Source organism: Acipenser ruthenus, unplaced genomic scaffold (genome assembly GCF_902713425.1).
Source record: "Acipenser ruthenus unplaced genomic scaffold, fAciRut3.2 maternal haplotype, whole genome shotgun sequence".
NCBI classification, from domain to species: domain Eukaryota; kingdom Metazoa; phylum Chordata; class Actinopteri; order Acipenseriformes; family Acipenseridae; genus Acipenser; species Acipenser ruthenus.
In genome coordinates this window covers 1-17348 of record NW_026708107.1, presented here as the reverse complement: position 1 = coordinate 17348, position 17348 = coordinate 1, and the positions used below count along the sequence as shown (strand labels likewise).

The 17348-nt window shown below is 44.7% G+C and overlaps 77 non-coding genes and 2 pseudogenes across 77 annotated transcripts; all 79 read right to left on the bottom strand.

Moving 5' to 3' along the window:
* Positions 1-3: 3 nt before the first annotated feature.
* LOC131729157 (5S ribosomal RNA) lies at positions 4-122 on the bottom strand. Its single transcript, XR_009323108.1, has one exon. It is a non-coding gene; the product is annotated as a 5S ribosomal RNA (ribosomal RNA).
* A 100-nt stretch (positions 123-222) lies between these two features.
* On the bottom strand, positions 223-341 carry LOC131729156 (5S ribosomal RNA). The gene has a single exon (XR_009323107.1). It is a non-coding gene; the product is annotated as a 5S ribosomal RNA (ribosomal RNA).
* A 100-nt stretch (positions 342-441) lies between these two features.
* On the bottom strand, positions 442-560 carry LOC131729155 (5S ribosomal RNA). The gene has a single exon (XR_009323106.1). It is a non-coding gene; the product is annotated as a 5S ribosomal RNA (ribosomal RNA).
* A 100-nt stretch (positions 561-660) lies between these two features.
* Positions 661-779, bottom strand: LOC131729153 (5S ribosomal RNA). The gene has a single exon (XR_009323104.1). It is a non-coding gene; the product is annotated as a 5S ribosomal RNA (ribosomal RNA).
* Positions 780-879: 100 nt separating this feature from the next.
* Positions 880-998, bottom strand: LOC131729152 (5S ribosomal RNA). Its single transcript, XR_009323103.1, has one exon. It is a non-coding gene; the product is annotated as a 5S ribosomal RNA (ribosomal RNA).
* Positions 999-1098: 100 nt separating this feature from the next.
* Positions 1099-1217, bottom strand: LOC131729151 (5S ribosomal RNA). The gene has a single exon (XR_009323102.1). It is a non-coding gene; the product is annotated as a 5S ribosomal RNA (ribosomal RNA).
* A 100-nt stretch (positions 1218-1317) lies between these two features.
* On the bottom strand, positions 1318-1436 carry LOC131729150 (5S ribosomal RNA). The gene has a single exon (XR_009323101.1). It is a non-coding gene; the product is annotated as a 5S ribosomal RNA (ribosomal RNA).
* A 100-nt stretch (positions 1437-1536) lies between these two features.
* LOC131729149 (5S ribosomal RNA) lies at positions 1537-1655 on the bottom strand. Its single transcript, XR_009323100.1, has one exon. It is a non-coding gene; the product is annotated as a 5S ribosomal RNA (ribosomal RNA).
* A 100-nt stretch (positions 1656-1755) lies between these two features.
* Positions 1756-1874, bottom strand: LOC131729148 (5S ribosomal RNA). The gene has a single exon (XR_009323099.1). It is a non-coding gene; the product is annotated as a 5S ribosomal RNA (ribosomal RNA).
* Positions 1875-1974: 100 nt separating this feature from the next.
* LOC131729147 (5S ribosomal RNA) lies at positions 1975-2093 on the bottom strand. The gene has a single exon (XR_009323098.1). It is a non-coding gene; the product is annotated as a 5S ribosomal RNA (ribosomal RNA).
* A 100-nt stretch (positions 2094-2193) lies between these two features.
* LOC131729146 (5S ribosomal RNA) lies at positions 2194-2312 on the bottom strand. The gene has a single exon (XR_009323097.1). It is a non-coding gene; the product is annotated as a 5S ribosomal RNA (ribosomal RNA).
* A 100-nt stretch (positions 2313-2412) lies between these two features.
* LOC131729136 (5S ribosomal RNA) lies at positions 2413-2531 on the bottom strand. The gene has a single exon (XR_009323096.1). It is a non-coding gene; the product is annotated as a 5S ribosomal RNA (ribosomal RNA).
* A 100-nt stretch (positions 2532-2631) lies between these two features.
* On the bottom strand, positions 2632-2750 carry LOC131729125 (5S ribosomal RNA). Its single transcript, XR_009323095.1, has one exon. It is a non-coding gene; the product is annotated as a 5S ribosomal RNA (ribosomal RNA).
* Positions 2751-2850: 100 nt separating this feature from the next.
* Positions 2851-2969, bottom strand: LOC131729113 (5S ribosomal RNA). The gene has a single exon (XR_009323092.1). It is a non-coding gene; the product is annotated as a 5S ribosomal RNA (ribosomal RNA).
* A 100-nt stretch (positions 2970-3069) lies between these two features.
* Positions 3070-3188, bottom strand: LOC131729102 (5S ribosomal RNA). Its single transcript, XR_009323089.1, has one exon. It is a non-coding gene; the product is annotated as a 5S ribosomal RNA (ribosomal RNA).
* A 100-nt stretch (positions 3189-3288) lies between these two features.
* On the bottom strand, positions 3289-3407 carry LOC131729091 (5S ribosomal RNA). The gene has a single exon (XR_009323085.1). It is a non-coding gene; the product is annotated as a 5S ribosomal RNA (ribosomal RNA).
* Positions 3408-3507: 100 nt separating this feature from the next.
* LOC131729080 (5S ribosomal RNA) lies at positions 3508-3626 on the bottom strand. Its single transcript, XR_009323082.1, has one exon. It is a non-coding gene; the product is annotated as a 5S ribosomal RNA (ribosomal RNA).
* A 100-nt stretch (positions 3627-3726) lies between these two features.
* Positions 3727-3845, bottom strand: LOC131729069 (5S ribosomal RNA). Its single transcript, XR_009323075.1, has one exon. It is a non-coding gene; the product is annotated as a 5S ribosomal RNA (ribosomal RNA).
* A 100-nt stretch (positions 3846-3945) lies between these two features.
* LOC131729058 (5S ribosomal RNA) lies at positions 3946-4064 on the bottom strand. Its single transcript, XR_009323062.1, has one exon. It is a non-coding gene; the product is annotated as a 5S ribosomal RNA (ribosomal RNA).
* A 100-nt stretch (positions 4065-4164) lies between these two features.
* LOC131729047 (5S ribosomal RNA) lies at positions 4165-4283 on the bottom strand. Its single transcript, XR_009323049.1, has one exon. It is a non-coding gene; the product is annotated as a 5S ribosomal RNA (ribosomal RNA).
* A 100-nt stretch (positions 4284-4383) lies between these two features.
* Positions 4384-4502, bottom strand: LOC131729036 (5S ribosomal RNA). The gene has a single exon (XR_009323036.1). It is a non-coding gene; the product is annotated as a 5S ribosomal RNA (ribosomal RNA).
* Positions 4503-4602: 100 nt separating this feature from the next.
* Positions 4603-4721, bottom strand: LOC131729025 (5S ribosomal RNA). The gene has a single exon (XR_009323025.1). It is a non-coding gene; the product is annotated as a 5S ribosomal RNA (ribosomal RNA).
* A 100-nt stretch (positions 4722-4821) lies between these two features.
* LOC131729014 (5S ribosomal RNA) lies at positions 4822-4940 on the bottom strand. Its single transcript, XR_009323014.1, has one exon. It is a non-coding gene; the product is annotated as a 5S ribosomal RNA (ribosomal RNA).
* Positions 4941-5040: 100 nt separating this feature from the next.
* Positions 5041-5159, bottom strand: LOC131729002 (5S ribosomal RNA). Its single transcript, XR_009323002.1, has one exon. It is a non-coding gene; the product is annotated as a 5S ribosomal RNA (ribosomal RNA).
* Positions 5160-5259: 100 nt separating this feature from the next.
* On the bottom strand, positions 5260-5378 carry LOC131728991 (5S ribosomal RNA). Its single transcript, XR_009322991.1, has one exon. It is a non-coding gene; the product is annotated as a 5S ribosomal RNA (ribosomal RNA).
* A 100-nt stretch (positions 5379-5478) lies between these two features.
* On the bottom strand, positions 5479-5597 carry LOC131728980 (5S ribosomal RNA). The gene has a single exon (XR_009322980.1). It is a non-coding gene; the product is annotated as a 5S ribosomal RNA (ribosomal RNA).
* Positions 5598-5697: 100 nt separating this feature from the next.
* LOC131728969 (5S ribosomal RNA) lies at positions 5698-5816 on the bottom strand. Its single transcript, XR_009322969.1, has one exon. It is a non-coding gene; the product is annotated as a 5S ribosomal RNA (ribosomal RNA).
* A 100-nt stretch (positions 5817-5916) lies between these two features.
* Positions 5917-6035, bottom strand: LOC131728958 (5S ribosomal RNA). The gene has a single exon (XR_009322958.1). It is a non-coding gene; the product is annotated as a 5S ribosomal RNA (ribosomal RNA).
* A 100-nt stretch (positions 6036-6135) lies between these two features.
* Positions 6136-6254, bottom strand: LOC131728947 (5S ribosomal RNA). Its single transcript, XR_009322947.1, has one exon. It is a non-coding gene; the product is annotated as a 5S ribosomal RNA (ribosomal RNA).
* A 100-nt stretch (positions 6255-6354) lies between these two features.
* On the bottom strand, positions 6355-6473 carry LOC131728936 (5S ribosomal RNA). Its single transcript, XR_009322936.1, has one exon. It is a non-coding gene; the product is annotated as a 5S ribosomal RNA (ribosomal RNA).
* Positions 6474-6573: 100 nt separating this feature from the next.
* On the bottom strand, positions 6574-6692 carry LOC131728925 (5S ribosomal RNA). Its single transcript, XR_009322925.1, has one exon. It is a non-coding gene; the product is annotated as a 5S ribosomal RNA (ribosomal RNA).
* A 100-nt stretch (positions 6693-6792) lies between these two features.
* LOC131728914 (5S ribosomal RNA) lies at positions 6793-6911 on the bottom strand. The gene has a single exon (XR_009322914.1). It is a non-coding gene; the product is annotated as a 5S ribosomal RNA (ribosomal RNA).
* A 100-nt stretch (positions 6912-7011) lies between these two features.
* On the bottom strand, positions 7012-7130 carry LOC131728903 (5S ribosomal RNA). Its single transcript, XR_009322903.1, has one exon. It is a non-coding gene; the product is annotated as a 5S ribosomal RNA (ribosomal RNA).
* Positions 7131-7230: 100 nt separating this feature from the next.
* Positions 7231-7349, bottom strand: LOC131728891 (5S ribosomal RNA). Its single transcript, XR_009322891.1, has one exon. It is a non-coding gene; the product is annotated as a 5S ribosomal RNA (ribosomal RNA).
* A 100-nt stretch (positions 7350-7449) lies between these two features.
* Positions 7450-7568, bottom strand: LOC131728880 (5S ribosomal RNA). The gene has a single exon (XR_009322880.1). It is a non-coding gene; the product is annotated as a 5S ribosomal RNA (ribosomal RNA).
* A 100-nt stretch (positions 7569-7668) lies between these two features.
* On the bottom strand, positions 7669-7787 carry LOC131728869 (5S ribosomal RNA). The gene has a single exon (XR_009322869.1). It is a non-coding gene; the product is annotated as a 5S ribosomal RNA (ribosomal RNA).
* Positions 7788-7887: 100 nt separating this feature from the next.
* On the bottom strand, positions 7888-8006 carry LOC131728858 (5S ribosomal RNA). Its single transcript, XR_009322858.1, has one exon. It is a non-coding gene; the product is annotated as a 5S ribosomal RNA (ribosomal RNA).
* Positions 8007-8106: 100 nt separating this feature from the next.
* Positions 8107-8225, bottom strand: LOC131728847 (5S ribosomal RNA). Its single transcript, XR_009322847.1, has one exon. It is a non-coding gene; the product is annotated as a 5S ribosomal RNA (ribosomal RNA).
* Positions 8226-8325: 100 nt separating this feature from the next.
* Positions 8326-8444, bottom strand: LOC131729609 (5S ribosomal RNA). Its single transcript, XR_009323561.1, has one exon. It is a non-coding gene; the product is annotated as a 5S ribosomal RNA (ribosomal RNA).
* Positions 8445-8544: 100 nt separating this feature from the next.
* Positions 8545-8663, bottom strand: LOC131729598 (5S ribosomal RNA). Its single transcript, XR_009323550.1, has one exon. It is a non-coding gene; the product is annotated as a 5S ribosomal RNA (ribosomal RNA).
* A 100-nt stretch (positions 8664-8763) lies between these two features.
* On the bottom strand, positions 8764-8882 carry LOC131729587 (5S ribosomal RNA). Its single transcript, XR_009323539.1, has one exon. It is a non-coding gene; the product is annotated as a 5S ribosomal RNA (ribosomal RNA).
* A 100-nt stretch (positions 8883-8982) lies between these two features.
* LOC131729576 (5S ribosomal RNA) lies at positions 8983-9101 on the bottom strand. Its single transcript, XR_009323528.1, has one exon. It is a non-coding gene; the product is annotated as a 5S ribosomal RNA (ribosomal RNA).
* Positions 9102-9201: 100 nt separating this feature from the next.
* LOC131729565 (5S ribosomal RNA) lies at positions 9202-9320 on the bottom strand. Its single transcript, XR_009323517.1, has one exon. It is a non-coding gene; the product is annotated as a 5S ribosomal RNA (ribosomal RNA).
* Positions 9321-9420: 100 nt separating this feature from the next.
* Positions 9421-9539, bottom strand: LOC131729553 (5S ribosomal RNA). Its single transcript, XR_009323505.1, has one exon. It is a non-coding gene; the product is annotated as a 5S ribosomal RNA (ribosomal RNA).
* A 100-nt stretch (positions 9540-9639) lies between these two features.
* Positions 9640-9758, bottom strand: LOC131729542 (5S ribosomal RNA). Its single transcript, XR_009323494.1, has one exon. It is a non-coding gene; the product is annotated as a 5S ribosomal RNA (ribosomal RNA).
* A 93-nt stretch (positions 9759-9851) lies between these two features.
* Positions 9852-9971, bottom strand: LOC131729064 (5S ribosomal RNA). Its single transcript, XR_009323069.1, has one exon. It is a non-coding gene; the product is annotated as a 5S ribosomal RNA (ribosomal RNA).
* A 100-nt stretch (positions 9972-10071) lies between these two features.
* On the bottom strand, positions 10072-10190 carry LOC131729531 (5S ribosomal RNA). The gene has a single exon (XR_009323483.1). It is a non-coding gene; the product is annotated as a 5S ribosomal RNA (ribosomal RNA).
* A 100-nt stretch (positions 10191-10290) lies between these two features.
* On the bottom strand, positions 10291-10409 carry LOC131729132 (5S ribosomal RNA; annotated as a pseudogene).
* Positions 10410-10509: 100 nt separating this feature from the next.
* LOC131729060 (5S ribosomal RNA) lies at positions 10510-10628 on the bottom strand. Its single transcript, XR_009323064.1, has one exon. It is a non-coding gene; the product is annotated as a 5S ribosomal RNA (ribosomal RNA).
* Positions 10629-10728: 100 nt separating this feature from the next.
* Positions 10729-10847, bottom strand: LOC131729059 (5S ribosomal RNA). The gene has a single exon (XR_009323063.1). It is a non-coding gene; the product is annotated as a 5S ribosomal RNA (ribosomal RNA).
* A 100-nt stretch (positions 10848-10947) lies between these two features.
* LOC131729520 (5S ribosomal RNA) lies at positions 10948-11066 on the bottom strand. Its single transcript, XR_009323472.1, has one exon. It is a non-coding gene; the product is annotated as a 5S ribosomal RNA (ribosomal RNA).
* Positions 11067-11165: 99 nt separating this feature from the next.
* LOC131729509 (5S ribosomal RNA) lies at positions 11166-11284 on the bottom strand. Its single transcript, XR_009323461.1, has one exon. It is a non-coding gene; the product is annotated as a 5S ribosomal RNA (ribosomal RNA).
* Positions 11285-11384: 100 nt separating this feature from the next.
* On the bottom strand, positions 11385-11503 carry LOC131729057 (5S ribosomal RNA). Its single transcript, XR_009323061.1, has one exon. It is a non-coding gene; the product is annotated as a 5S ribosomal RNA (ribosomal RNA).
* Positions 11504-11603: 100 nt separating this feature from the next.
* Positions 11604-11722, bottom strand: LOC131729498 (5S ribosomal RNA). The gene has a single exon (XR_009323450.1). It is a non-coding gene; the product is annotated as a 5S ribosomal RNA (ribosomal RNA).
* Positions 11723-11822: 100 nt separating this feature from the next.
* Positions 11823-11941, bottom strand: LOC131729487 (5S ribosomal RNA). The gene has a single exon (XR_009323439.1). It is a non-coding gene; the product is annotated as a 5S ribosomal RNA (ribosomal RNA).
* A 100-nt stretch (positions 11942-12041) lies between these two features.
* On the bottom strand, positions 12042-12159 carry LOC131729038 (5S ribosomal RNA). Its single transcript, XR_009323038.1, has one exon. It is a non-coding gene; the product is annotated as a 5S ribosomal RNA (ribosomal RNA).
* A 100-nt stretch (positions 12160-12259) lies between these two features.
* On the bottom strand, positions 12260-12378 carry LOC131729476 (5S ribosomal RNA). Its single transcript, XR_009323428.1, has one exon. It is a non-coding gene; the product is annotated as a 5S ribosomal RNA (ribosomal RNA).
* Positions 12379-12478: 100 nt separating this feature from the next.
* On the bottom strand, positions 12479-12597 carry LOC131729465 (5S ribosomal RNA). The gene has a single exon (XR_009323417.1). It is a non-coding gene; the product is annotated as a 5S ribosomal RNA (ribosomal RNA).
* Positions 12598-12698: 101 nt separating this feature from the next.
* Positions 12699-12817, bottom strand: LOC131729454 (5S ribosomal RNA). The gene has a single exon (XR_009323406.1). It is a non-coding gene; the product is annotated as a 5S ribosomal RNA (ribosomal RNA).
* A 100-nt stretch (positions 12818-12917) lies between these two features.
* LOC131729442 (5S ribosomal RNA) lies at positions 12918-13036 on the bottom strand. The gene has a single exon (XR_009323394.1). It is a non-coding gene; the product is annotated as a 5S ribosomal RNA (ribosomal RNA).
* Positions 13037-13135: 99 nt separating this feature from the next.
* LOC131729431 (5S ribosomal RNA) lies at positions 13136-13254 on the bottom strand. The gene has a single exon (XR_009323383.1). It is a non-coding gene; the product is annotated as a 5S ribosomal RNA (ribosomal RNA).
* A 100-nt stretch (positions 13255-13354) lies between these two features.
* LOC131729420 (5S ribosomal RNA) lies at positions 13355-13473 on the bottom strand. The gene has a single exon (XR_009323371.1). It is a non-coding gene; the product is annotated as a 5S ribosomal RNA (ribosomal RNA).
* A 100-nt stretch (positions 13474-13573) lies between these two features.
* Positions 13574-13692, bottom strand: LOC131729409 (5S ribosomal RNA). The gene has a single exon (XR_009323360.1). It is a non-coding gene; the product is annotated as a 5S ribosomal RNA (ribosomal RNA).
* Positions 13693-13792: 100 nt separating this feature from the next.
* Positions 13793-13911, bottom strand: LOC131729398 (5S ribosomal RNA). The gene has a single exon (XR_009323349.1). It is a non-coding gene; the product is annotated as a 5S ribosomal RNA (ribosomal RNA).
* A 100-nt stretch (positions 13912-14011) lies between these two features.
* Positions 14012-14130, bottom strand: LOC131729387 (5S ribosomal RNA). The gene has a single exon (XR_009323338.1). It is a non-coding gene; the product is annotated as a 5S ribosomal RNA (ribosomal RNA).
* Positions 14131-14231: 101 nt separating this feature from the next.
* Positions 14232-14350, bottom strand: LOC131729376 (5S ribosomal RNA). The gene has a single exon (XR_009323327.1). It is a non-coding gene; the product is annotated as a 5S ribosomal RNA (ribosomal RNA).
* A 100-nt stretch (positions 14351-14450) lies between these two features.
* On the bottom strand, positions 14451-14569 carry LOC131729365 (5S ribosomal RNA). The gene has a single exon (XR_009323316.1). It is a non-coding gene; the product is annotated as a 5S ribosomal RNA (ribosomal RNA).
* Positions 14570-14669: 100 nt separating this feature from the next.
* LOC131729354 (5S ribosomal RNA) lies at positions 14670-14788 on the bottom strand. The gene has a single exon (XR_009323305.1). It is a non-coding gene; the product is annotated as a 5S ribosomal RNA (ribosomal RNA).
* A 100-nt stretch (positions 14789-14888) lies between these two features.
* Positions 14889-15006, bottom strand: LOC131729079 (5S ribosomal RNA; annotated as a pseudogene).
* A 100-nt stretch (positions 15007-15106) lies between these two features.
* Positions 15107-15225, bottom strand: LOC131729343 (5S ribosomal RNA). The gene has a single exon (XR_009323294.1). It is a non-coding gene; the product is annotated as a 5S ribosomal RNA (ribosomal RNA).
* Positions 15226-15325: 100 nt separating this feature from the next.
* On the bottom strand, positions 15326-15444 carry LOC131729331 (5S ribosomal RNA). The gene has a single exon (XR_009323282.1). It is a non-coding gene; the product is annotated as a 5S ribosomal RNA (ribosomal RNA).
* Positions 15445-15544: 100 nt separating this feature from the next.
* On the bottom strand, positions 15545-15663 carry LOC131729320 (5S ribosomal RNA). Its single transcript, XR_009323271.1, has one exon. It is a non-coding gene; the product is annotated as a 5S ribosomal RNA (ribosomal RNA).
* A 113-nt stretch (positions 15664-15776) lies between these two features.
* LOC131729309 (5S ribosomal RNA) lies at positions 15777-15895 on the bottom strand. The gene has a single exon (XR_009323260.1). It is a non-coding gene; the product is annotated as a 5S ribosomal RNA (ribosomal RNA).
* Positions 15896-15995: 100 nt separating this feature from the next.
* LOC131729298 (5S ribosomal RNA) lies at positions 15996-16114 on the bottom strand. The gene has a single exon (XR_009323249.1). It is a non-coding gene; the product is annotated as a 5S ribosomal RNA (ribosomal RNA).
* A 100-nt stretch (positions 16115-16214) lies between these two features.
* LOC131729287 (5S ribosomal RNA) lies at positions 16215-16333 on the bottom strand. Its single transcript, XR_009323238.1, has one exon. It is a non-coding gene; the product is annotated as a 5S ribosomal RNA (ribosomal RNA).
* Positions 16334-16447: 114 nt separating this feature from the next.
* LOC131729276 (5S ribosomal RNA) lies at positions 16448-16566 on the bottom strand. The gene has a single exon (XR_009323227.1). It is a non-coding gene; the product is annotated as a 5S ribosomal RNA (ribosomal RNA).
* Positions 16567-16672: 106 nt separating this feature from the next.
* On the bottom strand, positions 16673-16791 carry LOC131729265 (5S ribosomal RNA). Its single transcript, XR_009323216.1, has one exon. It is a non-coding gene; the product is annotated as a 5S ribosomal RNA (ribosomal RNA).
* A 100-nt stretch (positions 16792-16891) lies between these two features.
* LOC131729254 (5S ribosomal RNA) lies at positions 16892-17010 on the bottom strand. Its single transcript, XR_009323205.1, has one exon. It is a non-coding gene; the product is annotated as a 5S ribosomal RNA (ribosomal RNA).
* Positions 17011-17110: 100 nt separating this feature from the next.
* Positions 17111-17229, bottom strand: LOC131729243 (5S ribosomal RNA). Its single transcript, XR_009323194.1, has one exon. It is a non-coding gene; the product is annotated as a 5S ribosomal RNA (ribosomal RNA).
* Between the last annotated feature and the right edge of the window lie 119 nt (positions 17230-17348).

Genomic DNA, 17348 nt, shown 5'->3' with positions numbered 1-17348 from the left:
TAATGCCTGCAGCACTTGATATTCCCAGGTGGTCTCCCATCCAAGTACTAACCAAGCCCAACATTGCTTAGCTTCTGAGATCAGACGAGATCAGGCTTATTCAAGGTGGTGTGGCCGCAGGCGATTGCATTTCTGCTTTCATGACTTTTATGTTTAGTGAGCTGGGGGTGATTCCTCCAAAATTTCCTTTTGTCCTCCACACATTTCAATTGTAAAATGTAATGCCTGCAGCACTTGATATTCCCAGGTGGTCTCCCATCCAAGTACTAACCAAGCCCAACATTGCTTAGCTTCTGAGATCAGACGAGATCAGGCTTATTCAAGGTGGTGTGGCCGCAGGCGATTGCATTTCTGCTTTCATGACTTTTATGTTTAGTGAGCTGGGGGTGATTCCTCCAAAATTTCCTTTTGTCCTCCACACATTTCAATTGTAAAATGTAATGCCTGCAGCACTTGATATTCCCAGGTGGTCTCCCATCCAAGTACTAACCAAGCCCAACATTGCTTAGCTTCTGAGATCAGACGAGATCAGGCTTATTCAAGGTGGTGTGGCCGCAGGCGATTGCATTTCTGCTTTCATGACTTTTATGTTTAGTGAGCTGGGGGTGATTCCTCCAAAATTTCCTTTTGTCCTCCACACATTTCAATTGTAAAATGTAATGCCTGCAGCACTTGATATTCCCAGGTGGTCTCCCATCCAAGTACTAACCAAGCCCAACATTGCTTAGCTTCTGAGATCAGACGAGATCAGGCTTATTCAAGGTGGTGTGGCCGCAGGCGATTGCATTTCTGCTTTCATGACTTTTATGTTTAGTGAGCTGGGGGTGATTCCTCCAAAATTTCCTTTTGTCCTCCACACATTTCAATTGTAAAATGTAATGCCTGCAGCACTTGATATTCCCAGGTGGTCTCCCATCCAAGTACTAACCAAGCCCAACATTGCTTAGCTTCTGAGATCAGACGAGATCAGGCTTATTCAAGGTGGTGTGGCCGCAGGCGATTGCATTTCTGCTTTCATGACTTTTATGTTTAGTGAGCTGGGGGTGATTCCTCCAAAATTTCCTTTTGTCCTCCACACATTTCAATTGTAAAATGTAATGCCTGCAGCACTTGATATTCCCAGGTGGTCTCCCATCCAAGTACTAACCAAGCCCAACATTGCTTAGCTTCTGAGATCAGACGAGATCAGGCTTATTCAAGGTGGTGTGGCCGCAGGCGATTGCATTTCTGCTTTCATGACTTTTATGTTTAGTGAGCTGGGGGTGATTCCTCCAAAATTTCCTTTTGTCCTCCACACATTTCAATTGTAAAATGTAATGCCTGCAGCACTTGATATTCCCAGGTGGTCTCCCATCCAAGTACTAACCAAGCCCAACATTGCTTAGCTTCTGAGATCAGACGAGATCAGGCTTATTCAAGGTGGTGTGGCCGCAGGCGATTGCATTTCTGCTTTCATGACTTTTATGTTTAGTGAGCTGGGGGTGATTCCTCCAAAATTTCCTTTTGTCCTCCACACATTTCAATTGTAAAATGTAATGCCTGCAGCACTTGATATTCCCAGGTGGTCTCCCATCCAAGTACTAACCAAGCCCAACATTGCTTAGCTTCTGAGATCAGACGAGATCAGGCTTATTCAAGGTGGTGTGGCCGCAGGCGATTGCATTTCTGCTTTCATGACTTTTATGTTTAGTGAGCTGGGGGTGATTCCTCCAAAATTTCCTTTTGTCCTCCACACATTTCAATTGTAAAATGTAATGCCTGCAGCACTTGATATTCCCAGGTGGTCTCCCATCCAAGTACTAACCAAGCCCAACATTGCTTAGCTTCTGAGATCAGACGAGATCAGGCTTATTCAAGGTGGTGTGGCCGCAGGCGATTGCATTTCTGCTTTCATGACTTTTATGTTTAGTGAGCTGGGGGTGATTCCTCCAAAATTTCCTTTTGTCCTCCACACATTTCAATTGTAAAATGTAATGCCTGCAGCACTTGATATTCCCAGGTGGTCTCCCATCCAAGTACTAACCAAGCCCAACATTGCTTAGCTTCTGAGATCAGACGAGATCAGGCTTATTCAAGGTGGTGTGGCCGCAGGCGATTGCATTTCTGCTTTCATGACTTTTATGTTTAGTGAGCTGGGGGTGATTCCTCCAAAATTTCCTTTTGTCCTCCACACATTTCAATTGTAAAATGTAATGCCTGCAGCACTTGATATTCCCAGGTGGTCTCCCATCCAAGTACTAACCAAGCCCAACATTGCTTAGCTTCTGAGATCAGACGAGATCAGGCTTATTCAAGGTGGTGTGGCCGCAGGCGATTGCATTTCTGCTTTCATGACTTTTATGTTTAGTGAGCTGGGGGTGATTCCTCCAAAATTTCCTTTTGTCCTCCACACATTTCAATTGTAAAATGTAATGCCTGCAGCACTTGATATTCCCAGGTGGTCTCCCATCCAAGTACTAACCAAGCCCAACATTGCTTAGCTTCTGAGATCAGACGAGATCAGGCTTATTCAAGGTGGTGTGGCCGCAGGCGATTGCATTTCTGCTTTCATGACTTTTATGTTTAGTGAGCTGGGGGTGATTCCTCCAAAATTTCCTTTTGTCCTCCACACATTTCAATTGTAAAATGTAATGCCTGCAGCACTTGATATTCCCAGGTGGTCTCCCATCCAAGTACTAACCAAGCCCAACATTGCTTAGCTTCTGAGATCAGACGAGATCAGGCTTATTCAAGGTGGTGTGGCCGCAGGCGATTGCATTTCTGCTTTCATGACTTTTATGTTTAGTGAGCTGGGGGTGATTCCTCCAAAATTTCCTTTTGTCCTCCACACATTTCAATTGTAAAATGTAATGCCTGCAGCACTTGATATTCCCAGGTGGTCTCCCATCCAAGTACTAACCAAGCCCAACATTGCTTAGCTTCTGAGATCAGACGAGATCAGGCTTATTCAAGGTGGTGTGGCCGCAGGCGATTGCATTTCTGCTTTCATGACTTTTATGTTTAGTGAGCTGGGGGTGATTCCTCCAAAATTTCCTTTTGTCCTCCACACATTTCAATTGTAAAATGTAATGCCTGCAGCACTTGATATTCCCAGGTGGTCTCCCATCCAAGTACTAACCAAGCCCAACATTGCTTAGCTTCTGAGATCAGACGAGATCAGGCTTATTCAAGGTGGTGTGGCCGCAGGCGATTGCATTTCTGCTTTCATGACTTTTATGTTTAGTGAGCTGGGGGTGATTCCTCCAAAATTTCCTTTTGTCCTCCACACATTTCAATTGTAAAATGTAATGCCTGCAGCACTTGATATTCCCAGGTGGTCTCCCATCCAAGTACTAACCAAGCCCAACATTGCTTAGCTTCTGAGATCAGACGAGATCAGGCTTATTCAAGGTGGTGTGGCCGCAGGCGATTGCATTTCTGCTTTCATGACTTTTATGTTTAGTGAGCTGGGGGTGATTCCTCCAAAATTTCCTTTTGTCCTCCACACATTTCAATTGTAAAATGTAATGCCTGCAGCACTTGATATTCCCAGGTGGTCTCCCATCCAAGTACTAACCAAGCCCAACATTGCTTAGCTTCTGAGATCAGACGAGATCAGGCTTATTCAAGGTGGTGTGGCCGCAGGCGATTGCATTTCTGCTTTCATGACTTTTATGTTTAGTGAGCTGGGGGTGATTCCTCCAAAATTTCCTTTTGTCCTCCACACATTTCAATTGTAAAATGTAATGCCTGCAGCACTTGATATTCCCAGGTGGTCTCCCATCCAAGTACTAACCAAGCCCAACATTGCTTAGCTTCTGAGATCAGACGAGATCAGGCTTATTCAAGGTGGTGTGGCCGCAGGCGATTGCATTTCTGCTTTCATGACTTTTATGTTTAGTGAGCTGGGGGTGATTCCTCCAAAATTTCCTTTTGTCCTCCACACATTTCAATTGTAAAATGTAATGCCTGCAGCACTTGATATTCCCAGGTGGTCTCCCATCCAAGTACTAACCAAGCCCAACATTGCTTAGCTTCTGAGATCAGACGAGATCAGGCTTATTCAAGGTGGTGTGGCCGCAGGCGATTGCATTTCTGCTTTCATGACTTTTATGTTTAGTGAGCTGGGGGTGATTCCTCCAAAATTTCCTTTTGTCCTCCACACATTTCAATTGTAAAATGTAATGCCTGCAGCACTTGATATTCCCAGGTGGTCTCCCATCCAAGTACTAACCAAGCCCAACATTGCTTAGCTTCTGAGATCAGACGAGATCAGGCTTATTCAAGGTGGTGTGGCCGCAGGCGATTGCATTTCTGCTTTCATGACTTTTATGTTTAGTGAGCTGGGGGTGATTCCTCCAAAATTTCCTTTTGTCCTCCACACATTTCAATTGTAAAATGTAATGCCTGCAGCACTTGATATTCCCAGGTGGTCTCCCATCCAAGTACTAACCAAGCCCAACATTGCTTAGCTTCTGAGATCAGACGAGATCAGGCTTATTCAAGGTGGTGTGGCCGCAGGCGATTGCATTTCTGCTTTCATGACTTTTATGTTTAGTGAGCTGGGGGTGATTCCTCCAAAATTTCCTTTTGTCCTCCACACATTTCAATTGTAAAATGTAATGCCTGCAGCACTTGATATTCCCAGGTGGTCTCCCATCCAAGTACTAACCAAGCCCAACATTGCTTAGCTTCTGAGATCAGACGAGATCAGGCTTATTCAAGGTGGTGTGGCCGCAGGCGATTGCATTTCTGCTTTCATGACTTTTATGTTTAGTGAGCTGGGGGTGATTCCTCCAAAATTTCCTTTTGTCCTCCACACATTTCAATTGTAAAATGTAATGCCTGCAGCACTTGATATTCCCAGGTGGTCTCCCATCCAAGTACTAACCAAGCCCAACATTGCTTAGCTTCTGAGATCAGACGAGATCAGGCTTATTCAAGGTGGTGTGGCCGCAGGCGATTGCATTTCTGCTTTCATGACTTTTATGTTTAGTGAGCTGGGGGTGATTCCTCCAAAATTTCCTTTTGTCCTCCACACATTTCAATTGTAAAATGTAATGCCTGCAGCACTTGATATTCCCAGGTGGTCTCCCATCCAAGTACTAACCAAGCCCAACATTGCTTAGCTTCTGAGATCAGACGAGATCAGGCTTATTCAAGGTGGTGTGGCCGCAGGCGATTGCATTTCTGCTTTCATGACTTTTATGTTTAGTGAGCTGGGGGTGATTCCTCCAAAATTTCCTTTTGTCCTCCACACATTTCAATTGTAAAATGTAATGCCTGCAGCACTTGATATTCCCAGGTGGTCTCCCATCCAAGTACTAACCAAGCCCAACATTGCTTAGCTTCTGAGATCAGACGAGATCAGGCTTATTCAAGGTGGTGTGGCCGCAGGCGATTGCATTTCTGCTTTCATGACTTTTATGTTTAGTGAGCTGGGGGTGATTCCTCCAAAATTTCCTTTTGTCCTCCACACATTTCAATTGTAAAATGTAATGCCTGCAGCACTTGATATTCCCAGGTGGTCTCCCATCCAAGTACTAACCAAGCCCAACATTGCTTAGCTTCTGAGATCAGACGAGATCAGGCTTATTCAAGGTGGTGTGGCCGCAGGCGACTGCATTTCTGCTTTCATGACTTTTATGTTTAGTGAGCTGGGGGTGATTCCTCCAAAATTTCCTTTTGTCCTCCACACATTTCAATTGTAAAATGTAATGCCTGCAGCACTTGATATTCCCAGGTGGTCTCCCATCCAAGTACTAACCAAGCCCAACATTGCTTAGCTTCTGAGATCAGACGAGATCAGGCTTATTCAAGGTGGTGTGGCCGCAGGCGATTGCATTTCTGCTTTCATGACTTTTATGTTTAGTGAGCTGGGGGTGATTCCTCCAAAATTTCCTTTTGTCCTCCACACATTTCAATTGTAAAATGTAATGCCTGCAGCACTTGATATTCCCAGGTGGTCTCCCATCCAAGTACTAACCAAGCCCAACATTGCTTAGCTTCTGAGATCAGACGAGATCAGGCTTATTCAAGGTGGTGTGGCCGCAGGCGACTGCATTTCTGCTTTCATGACTTTTATGTTTAGTGAGCTGGGGGTGATTCCTCCAAAATTTCCTTTTGTCCTCCACACATTTCAATTGTAAAATGTAATGCCTGCAGCACTTGATATTCCCAGGTGGTCTCCCATCCAAGTACTAACCAAGCCCAACATTGCTTAGCTTCTGAGATCAGACGAGATCAGGCTTATTCAAGGTGGTGTGGCCGCAGGCGATTGCATTTCTGCTTTCATGACTTTTATGTTTAGTGAGCTGGGGGTGATTCCTCCAAAATTTCCTTTTGTCCTCCACACATTTCAATTGTAAAATGTAATGCCTGCAGCACTTGATATTCCCAGGTGGTCTCCCATCCAAGTACTAACCAAGCCCAACATTGCTTAGCTTCTGAGATCAGACGAGATCAGGCTTATTCAAGGTGGTGTGGCCGCAGGCGACTGCATTTCTGCTTTCATGACTTTTATGTTTAGTGAGCTGGGGGTGATTCCTCCAAAATTTCCTTTTGTCCTCCACACATTTCAATTGTAAAATGTAATGCCTGCAGCACTTGATATTCCCAGGTGGTCTCCCATCCAAGTACTAACCAAGCCCAACATTGCTTAGCTTCTGAGATCAGACGAGATCAGGCTTATTCAAGGTGGTGTGGCCGCAGGCGACTGCATTTCTGCTTTCATGACTTTTATGTTTAGTGAGCTGGGGGTGATTCCTCCAAAATTTCCTTTTGTCCTCCACACATTTCAATTGTAAAATGTAATGCCTGCAGCACTTGATATTCCCAGGTGGTCTCCCATCCAAGTACTAACCAAGCCCAACATTGCTTAGCTTCTGAGATCAGACGAGATCAGGCTTATTCAAGGTGGTGTGGCCGCAGGCGATTGCATTTCTGCTTTCATGACTTTTATGTTTAGTGAGCTGGGGGTGATTCCTCCAAAATTTCCTTTTGTCCTCCACACATTTCAATTGTAAAATGTAATGCCTGCAGCACTTGATATTCCCAGGTGGTCTCCCATCCAAGTACTAACCAAGCCCAACATTGCTTAGCTTCTGAGATCAGACGAGATCAGGCTTATTCAAGGTGGTGTGGCCGCAGGCGACTGCATTTCTGCTTTCATGACTTTTATGTTTAGTGAGCTGGGGGTGATTCCTCCAAAATTTCCTTTTGTCCTCCACACATTTCAATTGTAAAATGTAATGCCTGCAGCACTTGATATTCCCAGGTGGTCTCCCATCCAAGTACTAACCAAGCCCAACATTGCTTAGCTTCTGAGATCAGACGAGATCAGGCTTATTCAAGGTGGTGTGGCCGCAGGCGATTGCATTTCTGCTTTCATGACTTTTATGTTTAGTGAGCTGGGGGTGATTCCTCCAAAATTTCCTTTTGTCCTCCACACATTTCAATTGTAAAATGTAATGCCTGCAGCACTTGATATTCCCAGGTGGTCTCCCATCCAAGTACTAACCAAGCCCAACATTGCTTAGCTTCTGAGATCAGACGAGATCAGGCTTATTCAAGGTGGTGTGGCCGCAGGCGATTGCATTTCTGCTTTCATGACTTTTATGTTTAGTGAGCTGGGGGTGATTCCTCCAAAATTTCCTTTTGTCCTCCACACATTTCAATTGTAAAATGTAATGCCTGCAGCACTTGATATTCCCAGGTGGTCTCCCATCCAAGTACTAACCAAGCCCAACATTGCTTAGCTTCTGAGATCAGACGAGATCAGGCTTATTCAAGGTGGTGTGGCCGCAGGCGATTGCATTTCTGCTTTCATGACTTTTATGTTTAGTGAGCTGGGGGTGATTCCTCCAAAATTTCCTTTTGTCCTCCACACATTTCAATTGTAAAATGTAATGCCTGCAGCACTTGATATTCCCAGGTGGTCTCCCATCCAAGTACTAACCAAGCCCAACATTGCTTAGCTTCTGAGATCAGACGAGATCAGGCTTATTCAAGGTGGTGTGGCCGCAGGCGATTGCATTTCTGCTTTCATGACTTTTATGTTTAGTGAGCTGGGGGTGATTCCTCCAAAATTTCCTTTTGTCCTCCACACATTTCAATTGTAAAATGTAATGCCTGCAGCACTTGATATTCCCAGGTGGTCTCCCATCCAAGTACTAACCAAGCCCAACATTGCTTAGCTTCTGAGATCAGACGAGATCAGGCTTATTCAAGGTGGTGTGGCCGCAGGCGATTGCATTTCTGCTTTCATGACTTTTATGTTTAGTGAGCTGGGGGTGATTCCTCCAAAATTTCCTTTTGTCCTCCACACATTTCAATTGTAAAATGTAATGCCTGCAGCACTTGATATTCCCAGGTGGTCTCCCATCCAAGTACTAACCAAGCCCAACATTGCTTAGCTTCTGAGATCAGACGAGATCAGGCTTATTCAAGGTGGTGTGGCCGCAGGCGATTGCATTTCTGCTTTCATGACTTTTATGTTTAGTGAGCTGGGGGTGATTCCTCCAAAATTTCCTTTTGTCCTCCACACATTTCAATTGTAAAATGTAATGCCTGCAGCACTTGATATTCCCAGGTGGTCTCCCATCCAAGTACTAACCAAGCCCAACATTGCTTAGCTTCTGAGATCAGACGAGATCAGGCTTATTCAAGGTGGTGTGGCCGCAGGCGATTGCATTTCTGCTTTCATGACTTTTATGTTTAGTGAGCTGGGGGTGATTCCTCCAAAATTTCCTTTTGTCCTCCACACATTTCAATTGTAAAATGTAATGCCTGCAGCACTTGATATTCCCAGGTGGTCTCCCATCCAAGTACTAACCAAGCCCAACATTGCTTAGCTTCTGAGATCAGACGAGATCAGGCTTATTCAAGGTGGTGTGGCCGCAGGCGATTGCATTTCTGCTTTCATGACTTTTATGTTTAGTGAGCTGGGGGTGATTCCTCCAAAATTTCCTTTTGTCCTCCACACATTTCAATTGTAAAATGTAATGCCTGCAGCACTTGATATTCCCAGGTGGTCTCCCATCCAAGTACTAACCAAGCCCAACATTGCTTAGCTTCTGAGATCAGACGAGATCAGGCTTATTCAAGGTGGTGTGGCCGCAGGCGATTGCATTTCTGCTTTCATGACTTTTATGTTTAGTGAGCTGGGGGTGATTCCTCCAAAATTTCCTTTTGTCCTCCACACATTTCAATTGTAAAATGTAATGCCTGCAGCACTTGATATTCCCAGGTGGTCTCCCATCCAAGTACTAACCAAGCCCAACATTGCTTAGCTTCTGAGATCAGACGAGATCAGGCTTATTCAAGGTGGTGTGGCCGCAGGCGATTGCATTTCTGCTTTCATGACTTTTATGTTTAGTGAGCTGGGGGTGATTCCTCCAAAATTTCCTTTTGTCCTCCACACATTTCAATTGTAAAATGTAATGCCTGCAGCACTTGATATTCCCAGGTGGTCTCCCATCCAAGTACTAACCAAGCCCAACATTGCTTAGCTTCTGAGATCAGACGAGATCAGGCTTATTCAAGGTGGTGTGGCCGCAGGCGATTGCATTTCTGCTTTCATGACTTTTATGTTTAGTGAGCTGGGGGTGATTCCTCCAAAATTTCCTTTTGTCCTCCACACATTTCAATTGTAAAATGTAATGCCTGCAGCACTTGATATTCCCAGGTGGTCTCCCATCCAAGTACTAACCAAGCCCAACATTGCTTAGCTTCTGAGATCAGACGAGATCAGGCTTATTCAAGGTGGTGTGGCCGCAGGCGATTGCATTTCATGACTTTTATGTTTAGTGAGCTGGGGGTGATTCCTCCAAAATTTCCTTTTGTCCTCCACACATTTCAATTGTAAAATGTAATGCCTGCAGCACTTGATATTCCCAGGTGGTCTCCCATCCAAGTACTAACCAAGCCCAACATTGCTTAGCTTCTGAGATCAGACGAGATCAGGCTTATTCAAGGGTGGTGTGGCCGCAGGCGATTGCATTTCTGCTTTCATGACTTTTATGTTTAGTGAGCTGGGGGTGATTCCTCCAAAATTTCCTTTTGTCCTCCACACATTTCAATTGTAAAATGTAATGCCTGCAGCACTTGATATTCCCAGGTGGTCTCCCATCCAAGTACTAACCAAGCCCAACATTGCTTAGCTTCTGAGATCAGACGAGATCAGGCTTATTCAAGGTGGTGTGGCCGCAGGCGATTGCATTTCTGCTTTCATGACTTTTATGTTTAGTGAGCTGGGGGTGATTCCTCCAAAATTTCCTTTTGTCCTCCACACATTTCAATTGTAAAATGTAATGCCTGCAGCACTTGATATTCCCAGGTGGTCTCCCATCCAAGTACTAACCAAGCCAACATTGCTTAGCTTCTGAGATCAGACGAGAGCAGGCTTATTCCAAGGTGGTGTGGCCGCAGGCGATTGCATTTCTGCTTTCATGACTTTTATGTTTAGTGAGCTGGGGGTGATTCCTCCAAAATTTCCTTTTGTCCTCCACACATTTCAATTGTAAAATGTAATGCCTGCAGCACTTGATATTCCCAGGTGGTCTCCCATCCAAGTACTAACCAAGCCCAACATTGCTTAGCTTCTGAGATCAGACGAGAGCAGGCTTATTCAAGGTGGTGTGGCCGCAGGCGATTGCATTTCTGCTTTCATGACTTTTATGTTTAGTGAGCTGGGGGTGATTCCTCCAAAATTTCCTTTTGTCCTCCACACATTTCAATTGTAAAATGTAATGCCTGCAGCACTTGATATTCCCAGGTGGTCTCCCATCCAAGTACTAACCAAGCCCAACATTGCTTAGCTTCTGAGATCAGACGAGAGCAGGCTTATTCAAGGTGGTGTGGCCGCAGGCGATTGCATTTCTGCTTTCATGACTTTTATGTTTAGTGAGCTGGGGGTGATTCCTCCAAAATTTCCTTTTGTCCTCCACACATTTCAATTGTAAAATGTAATGCCTGCAGCACTTGATATTCCCAGGTGGTCTCCCATCCAAGTACTAACCAAGCCCAACATTGCTTAGCTTCTGAGATCAGACGAGATCAGGCTTATTCAAGGTGGTGTGGCCGCAGGCGATTGCATTTCTGCTTTCATGACTTTTATGTTTAGTGAGCTGGGGTGATTCCTCCAAAATTTCCTTTTGTCCTCCACACATTTCAATTGTAAAATGTAATGCCTGCAGCACTTGATATTCCCAGGTGGTCTCCCATCCAAGTACTAACCAAGCCCAACATTGCTTAGCTTCTGAGATCAGACGAGATCAGGCTTATTCAAGGTGGTGTGGCCGCAGGCGATTGCATTTCTGCTTTCATGACTTTTATGTTTAGTGAGCTGGGGGTGATTCCTCCAAAATTTCCTTTTGTCCTCCACACATTTCAATTGTAAAATGTAATGCCTGCAGCACTTGATATTCCCAGGTGGTCTCCCATCCAAGTACTAACCAAGCCCAACATTGCTTAGCTTCTGAGATCAGACGAGAGCAGGCTTATTCAAGGTGGTGTGGCCGCAGGCGATTGCATTTCTGCTTTCATGACTTTTATGTTTAGTGAGCTGGGGGTGATTCCTCCAAAATTTCCTTTTGTCCTCCACACATTTCAATTGTAAAATGTAATGCCTGCAGCACTTGATATTCCCAGGTGGTCTCCCATCCAAGTACTAACCAAGCCCAACATTGCTTAGCTTCTGAGATCAGACGAGATCAGGCTTATTCAAGGTGGTGTGGCCGCAGGCGATTGCATTTCTGCTTTCATGACTTTTATGTTTAGTGAGCTGGGGGTGATTCCTCCAAAATTTCCTTTTGTCCTCCACACATTTCAATTGTAAAATGTAATGCCTGCAGCACTTGATATTCCCAGGTGGTCTCCCATCCAAGTACTAACCAAGCCCAACATTGCTTAGCTTCTGAGATCAGACGAGATCAGGCTTATTCAAGGTGGTGTGGCCGCAGGCGATTGCATTTCTGCTTTCATGACTTTTATGTTTAGTGAGCTGGGGGTGATTCCTCCAAAATTTCCTTTTGTCCTCCACACATTTCAATTGTAAAATGTAATGCCTGCAGCACTTGATATTCCCAGGTGGTCTCCCATCCAAGTACTAACCAGCCCAACATTGCTTAGCTTCTGAGATCAGACGAGATCAGGCTTATTCAAGGTGGTGTGGCCGCAGGCGATTGCATTTCTGCTTTCATGACTTTTATGTTTAGTGAGCTGGGGGTGATTCCTCCAAAATTTCCTTTTGTCCTCCACACATTTCAATTGTAAAATGTAATGCCTGCAGCACTTGATATTCCCAGGTGGTCTCCCATCCAAGTACTAACCAAGCCCAACATTGCTTAGCTTCTGAGATCAGACGAGATCAGGCTTATTCAAGGTGGTGTGGCCGCAGGCGATTGCATTTCTGCTTTCATGACTTTTATGTTTAGTGAGCTGGGGGTGATTCCTCCAAAATTTCCTTTTGTCCTCCACACATTTCAATTGTAAAATGTAATGCCTGCAGCACTTGATATTCCCAGGTGGTCTCCCATCCAAGTACTAACCAAGCCCAACATTGCTTAGCTTCTGAGATCAGACGAGATCAGGCTTATTCAAGGTGGTGTGGCCGCAGGCGATTGCATTTCTGCTTTCATGACTTTTATGTTTAGTGAGCTGGGGGTGATTCCTCCAAAATTTCCTTTTGTCCTCCACACATTTCAATTGTAAAAATGTAATGCCTGCAGCACTTGATATTCCCAGGTGGTCTCCCATCCAAGTACTAACCAAGCCCAACATTGCTTAGCTTCTGAGATCAGACGAGATCAGGCTTATTCAAGGTGGTGTGGCCGCAGGCGATTGCATTTCTGCTTTCATGACTTTTATGTTTAGTGAGCTGGGGGTGATTCCTCCAAAATTTCCTTTTGTCCTCCACACATTTCAATTGTAAAATGTAATGCCTGCAGCACTTGATATTCCCAGGTGGTCTCCCATCCAAGTACTAACCAAGCCCAACATTGCTTAGCTTCTGAGATCAGACGAGATCAGGCTTATTCAAGGTGGTGTGGCCGCAGGCGATTGCATTCTGCTTTCATGACTTTTATGTTTAGTGAGCTGGGGGTGATTCCTCCAAAATTTCCTTTTGTCCTCCACACATTTCAATTGTAAAATGTAATGCCTGCAGCACTTGATATTCCCAGGTGGTCTCCCATCCAAGTACTAACCAAGCCCAACATTGCTTAGCTTCTGAGATCAGACGAGATCAGGCTTATTCAAGGTGGTGTGGCCGCAGGCGATTGCATTTCTGCTTTCATGACTTTTATGTTTAGTGAGCTGGGGGTGATTCCTCCAAAATTTCCTTTTGTCCTCCACACATTTCAATTGTAAAATGTAATGCCTGCAGCACTTGATATTCCCAGGTGGTCTCCCATCCAAGTACTAACCAAGCCCAACATTGCTTAGCTTCTGAGATCAGACGAGATCAGGCTTATTCAAGGTGGTGTGGCCGCAGGCGATTGCATTTCTGCTTTCATGACTTTTATGTTTAGTGAGCTGGGGGTGATTCCTCCAAAATTTCCTTTTGTCCTCCACACATTTCAATTGTAAAATGTAATGCCTGCAGCACTTGATATTCCCAGGTGGTCTCCCATCCAAGTACTAACCAAGCCCAACATTGCTTAGCTTCTGAGATCAGACGAGATCAGGCTTATTCAAGGTGGTGTGGCCGCAGGCGATTGCATTTCTGCTTTCATGACTTTTATGTTTAGTGAGCTGGGGGTGATTCCTCCAAAATTTCCTTTTGTCCTCCACACATTTCAATTGTAAAATGTAATGCCTGCAGCACTTGATATTCCCAGGTGGTCTCCCATCCAAGTACTAACCAAGCCCAACATTGCTTAGCTTCTGAGATCAGACGAGATCAGGCTTATTCAAGGTGGTGTGGCCGCAGGCGATTGCATTTCTGCTTTCATGACTTTTATGTTTAGTGAGCTGGGGGTGATTCCTCCAAAATTTCCTTTTGTCCTCCACACATTTCAATTGTAAAATGTAATGCCTGCAGCACTTGATATTCCCAGGTGGTCTCCCATCCAAGTACTAACCAAGCCCAACATTGCTTAGCTTCTGAGATCAGACGAGATCAGGCTTATTCAAGGTGGTGTGGCCGCAGGCGATTGCATTTCTGCTTTCATGACTTTTATGTTTAGTGAGCTGGGGGGTGATTCCTCCAAAATTTCCTTTTGTCCTCCACACATTTCAATTGTAAAATGTAATGCCTGCAGCACTTGATATTCCCAGGTGGTCTCCCATCCAAGTACTAACCAAGCCCAACATTGCTTAGCTTCTGAGATCAGACGAGATCAGGCTTATTCAAGGTGGTGTGGCCGCAGGCGATTGCATTTCTGCTTTCATGACTTTTATGTTTAGTGAGCTGGGGGTGATTCCTCCAAAATTTCCTTTTGTCCTCCACACATTTCAATTGTAAAATGTAATGCCTGCAGCACTTGATATTCCCAGGTGGTCTCCCATCCAAGTACTAACCAAGCCCAACATTGCTTAGCTTCTGAGATCAGACGAGATCAGGCTTATTCAAGGTGGTGTGGCCGCAGGCGATTGCATTTCTGCTTTCATGACTTTTATGTTTAGTGAGCTGGGGGTGATTCCTCCAAAATTTCCTTTTGTCCTCCACACATTTCAATTGTAAAATGTAATGCCTGCAGCACTTGATATTCCCAGGTGGTCTCCCATCCAAGTACTAACCAAGCCCAACATTGCTTAGCTTCTGAGATCAGACGAGATCAGGCTTATTCAAGGTGGTGTGGCCGCAGGCGATTGCATTTCTGCTTTCATGACTTTTATGTTTAGTGAGCTGGGGGTGATTCCTCCAAAATTTCCTTTTGTCCTCCACACATTTCAATTGTAAAATGTAATGCCTGCAGCACTTGATATTCCAGGTGGTCTCCCATCCAAGTACTAACCAAGCCCAACATTGCTTAGCTTCTGAGATCAGACGAGATCAGGCTTATTCAAGGTGGTGTGGCCGCAGGCGATTGCATTTCTGCTTTCATGACTTTTATGTTTAGTGAGCTGGGGGTGATTCCTCCAAAATTTCCTTTTGTCCTCCACACATTTCAATTGTAAAATGTAATGCCTGCAGCACTTGATATTCCCAGGTGGTCTCCCATCCAAGTACTAACCAAGCCCAACATTGCTTAGCTTCTGAGATCAGACGAGATCAGGCTTATTCAAGGTGGTGTGGCCGCAGGCGATTGCATTTCTGCTTTCATGACTTTTATGTTTAGTGAGCTGGGGGTGATTCCTCCAAAATTTCCTTTTGTCCTCCACACATTTCAATTGTAAAATGTAATGCCTGCAGCACTTGATATTCCCAGGTGGTCTCCCATCCAAGTACTAACCAAGCCCAACATTGCTTAGCTTCTGAGATCAGACGAGATCAGGCTTATTCAAGGTGGTGTGGCCGCAGGCGATTGCATTTCTGCTTTCATGACTTTTATGTTTAGTGAGCTGGGGGTGATTCCTCCAAAATTTCCTTTTGTCCTCCACACATTTCAATTGTAAAATGTAATGCCTGCAGCACTTGATATTCCCAGGTGGTCTCCCATCCAAGTACTAACCAAGCCCAACATTGCTTAGCTTCTGAGATCAGACGAGATCAGGCTTATTCAAGGTGGTGTGGCCGCAGGCGATTGCATTTCTGCTTTCATGACTTTTATGTTTAGTGAGCTGGGGGTGATTCCTCCAAAATTTCCTTTTGTCCTCCACACATTTCAATTGTAAATGTAATTACAAAAATGTAATGCCTGCAGCACTTGATATTCCCAGGTGGTCTCCCATCCAAGTACTAACCAAGCCCAACATTGCTTAGCTTCTGAGATCAGACGAGATCAGGCTTATTCAAGGTGGTGTGGCCGCAGGCGATTGCATTTCTGCTTTCATGACTTTTATGTTTAGTGAGCTGGGGGTGATTCCTCCAAAATTTCCTTTTGTCCTCCACACATTTCAATTGTAAAATGTAATGCCTGCAGCACTTGATATTCCCAGGTGGTCTCCCATCCAAGTACTAACCAAGCCCAACATTGCTTAGCTTCTGAGATCAGACGAGATCAGGCTTATTCAAGGTGGTGTGGCCGCAGGCGATTGCATTTCTGCTTTCATGACTTTTATGTTTAGTGAGCTGGGGGTGATTCCTCCAAAATTTCCTTTTGTCCTCCACACATTTCAATTGTAAAATGTAATGCCTGCAGCACTTGATATTCCCAGGTGGTCTCCCATCCAAGTACTAACCAAGCCCAACATTGCTTAGCTTCTGAGATCAGACGAGATCAGGCTTATTCAAGGTGGTGTGGCCGCAGGCGATTGCATTTCTGCTTTCATGACTTTTATGTTTAGTGAGCTGGGGGTGATTCCTCCAAAATTTCCTTTTGTCCTCCACACATTTCAATTGTAAAATGTAATTACAAAAATGTAATGCCTGCAGCACTTGATATTCCCAGGTGGTCTCCCATCCAAGTACTAACCAAGCCCAACATTGCTTAGCTTCTGAGATCAGACGAGATCAGGCTTATTCAAGGTGGTGTGGCCGCAGGCGATTGCATTTCTGCTTTCATGACTTTTATGTTTAGTGAGCTGGGGGTGATTCCTCCAAAATTTCCTTTTGTCCTCCACACATTTCAATTGTAAAGTTAAAATGTAATGCCTGCAGCACTTGATATTCCCAGGTGGTCTCCCATCCAAGTACTAACCAAGCCCAACATTGCTTAGCTTCTGAGATCAGACGAGATCAGGCTTATTCAAGGTGGTGTGGCCGCAGGCGATTGCATTTCTGCTTTCATGACTTTTATGTTTAGTGAGCTGGGGGTGATTCCTCCAAAATTTCCTTTTGTCCTCCACACATTTCAATTGTAAAATGTAATGCCTGCAGCACTTGATATTCCCAGGTGGTCTCCCATCCAAGTACTAACCAAGCCCAACATTGCTTAGCTTCTGAGATCAGACGAGATCAGGCTTATTCAAGGTGGTGTGGCCGCAGGCGATTGCATTTCTGCTTTCATGACTTTTATGTTTAGTGAGCTGGGGGTGATTCCTCCAAAATTTCCTTTTGTCCTCCACACATTTCAATTGTAAAATGTAATGCCTGCAGCACTTGATATTCCCAGGTGGTCTCCCATCCAAGTACTAACCAAGCCCAACATTGCTTAGCTTCTGAGATCAGACGAGATCAGGCTTATTCAAGGTGGTGTGGCCGCAGGCGATTGCATTTCTGCTTTCATGACTTTTATGTTTAGTGAGCTGGGGGTGATTCCTCCAAAATTTCCTTTTGTCCTCCACACATTTCAATTGTAAAATGTAATGCCTGCAGCACTTGATAT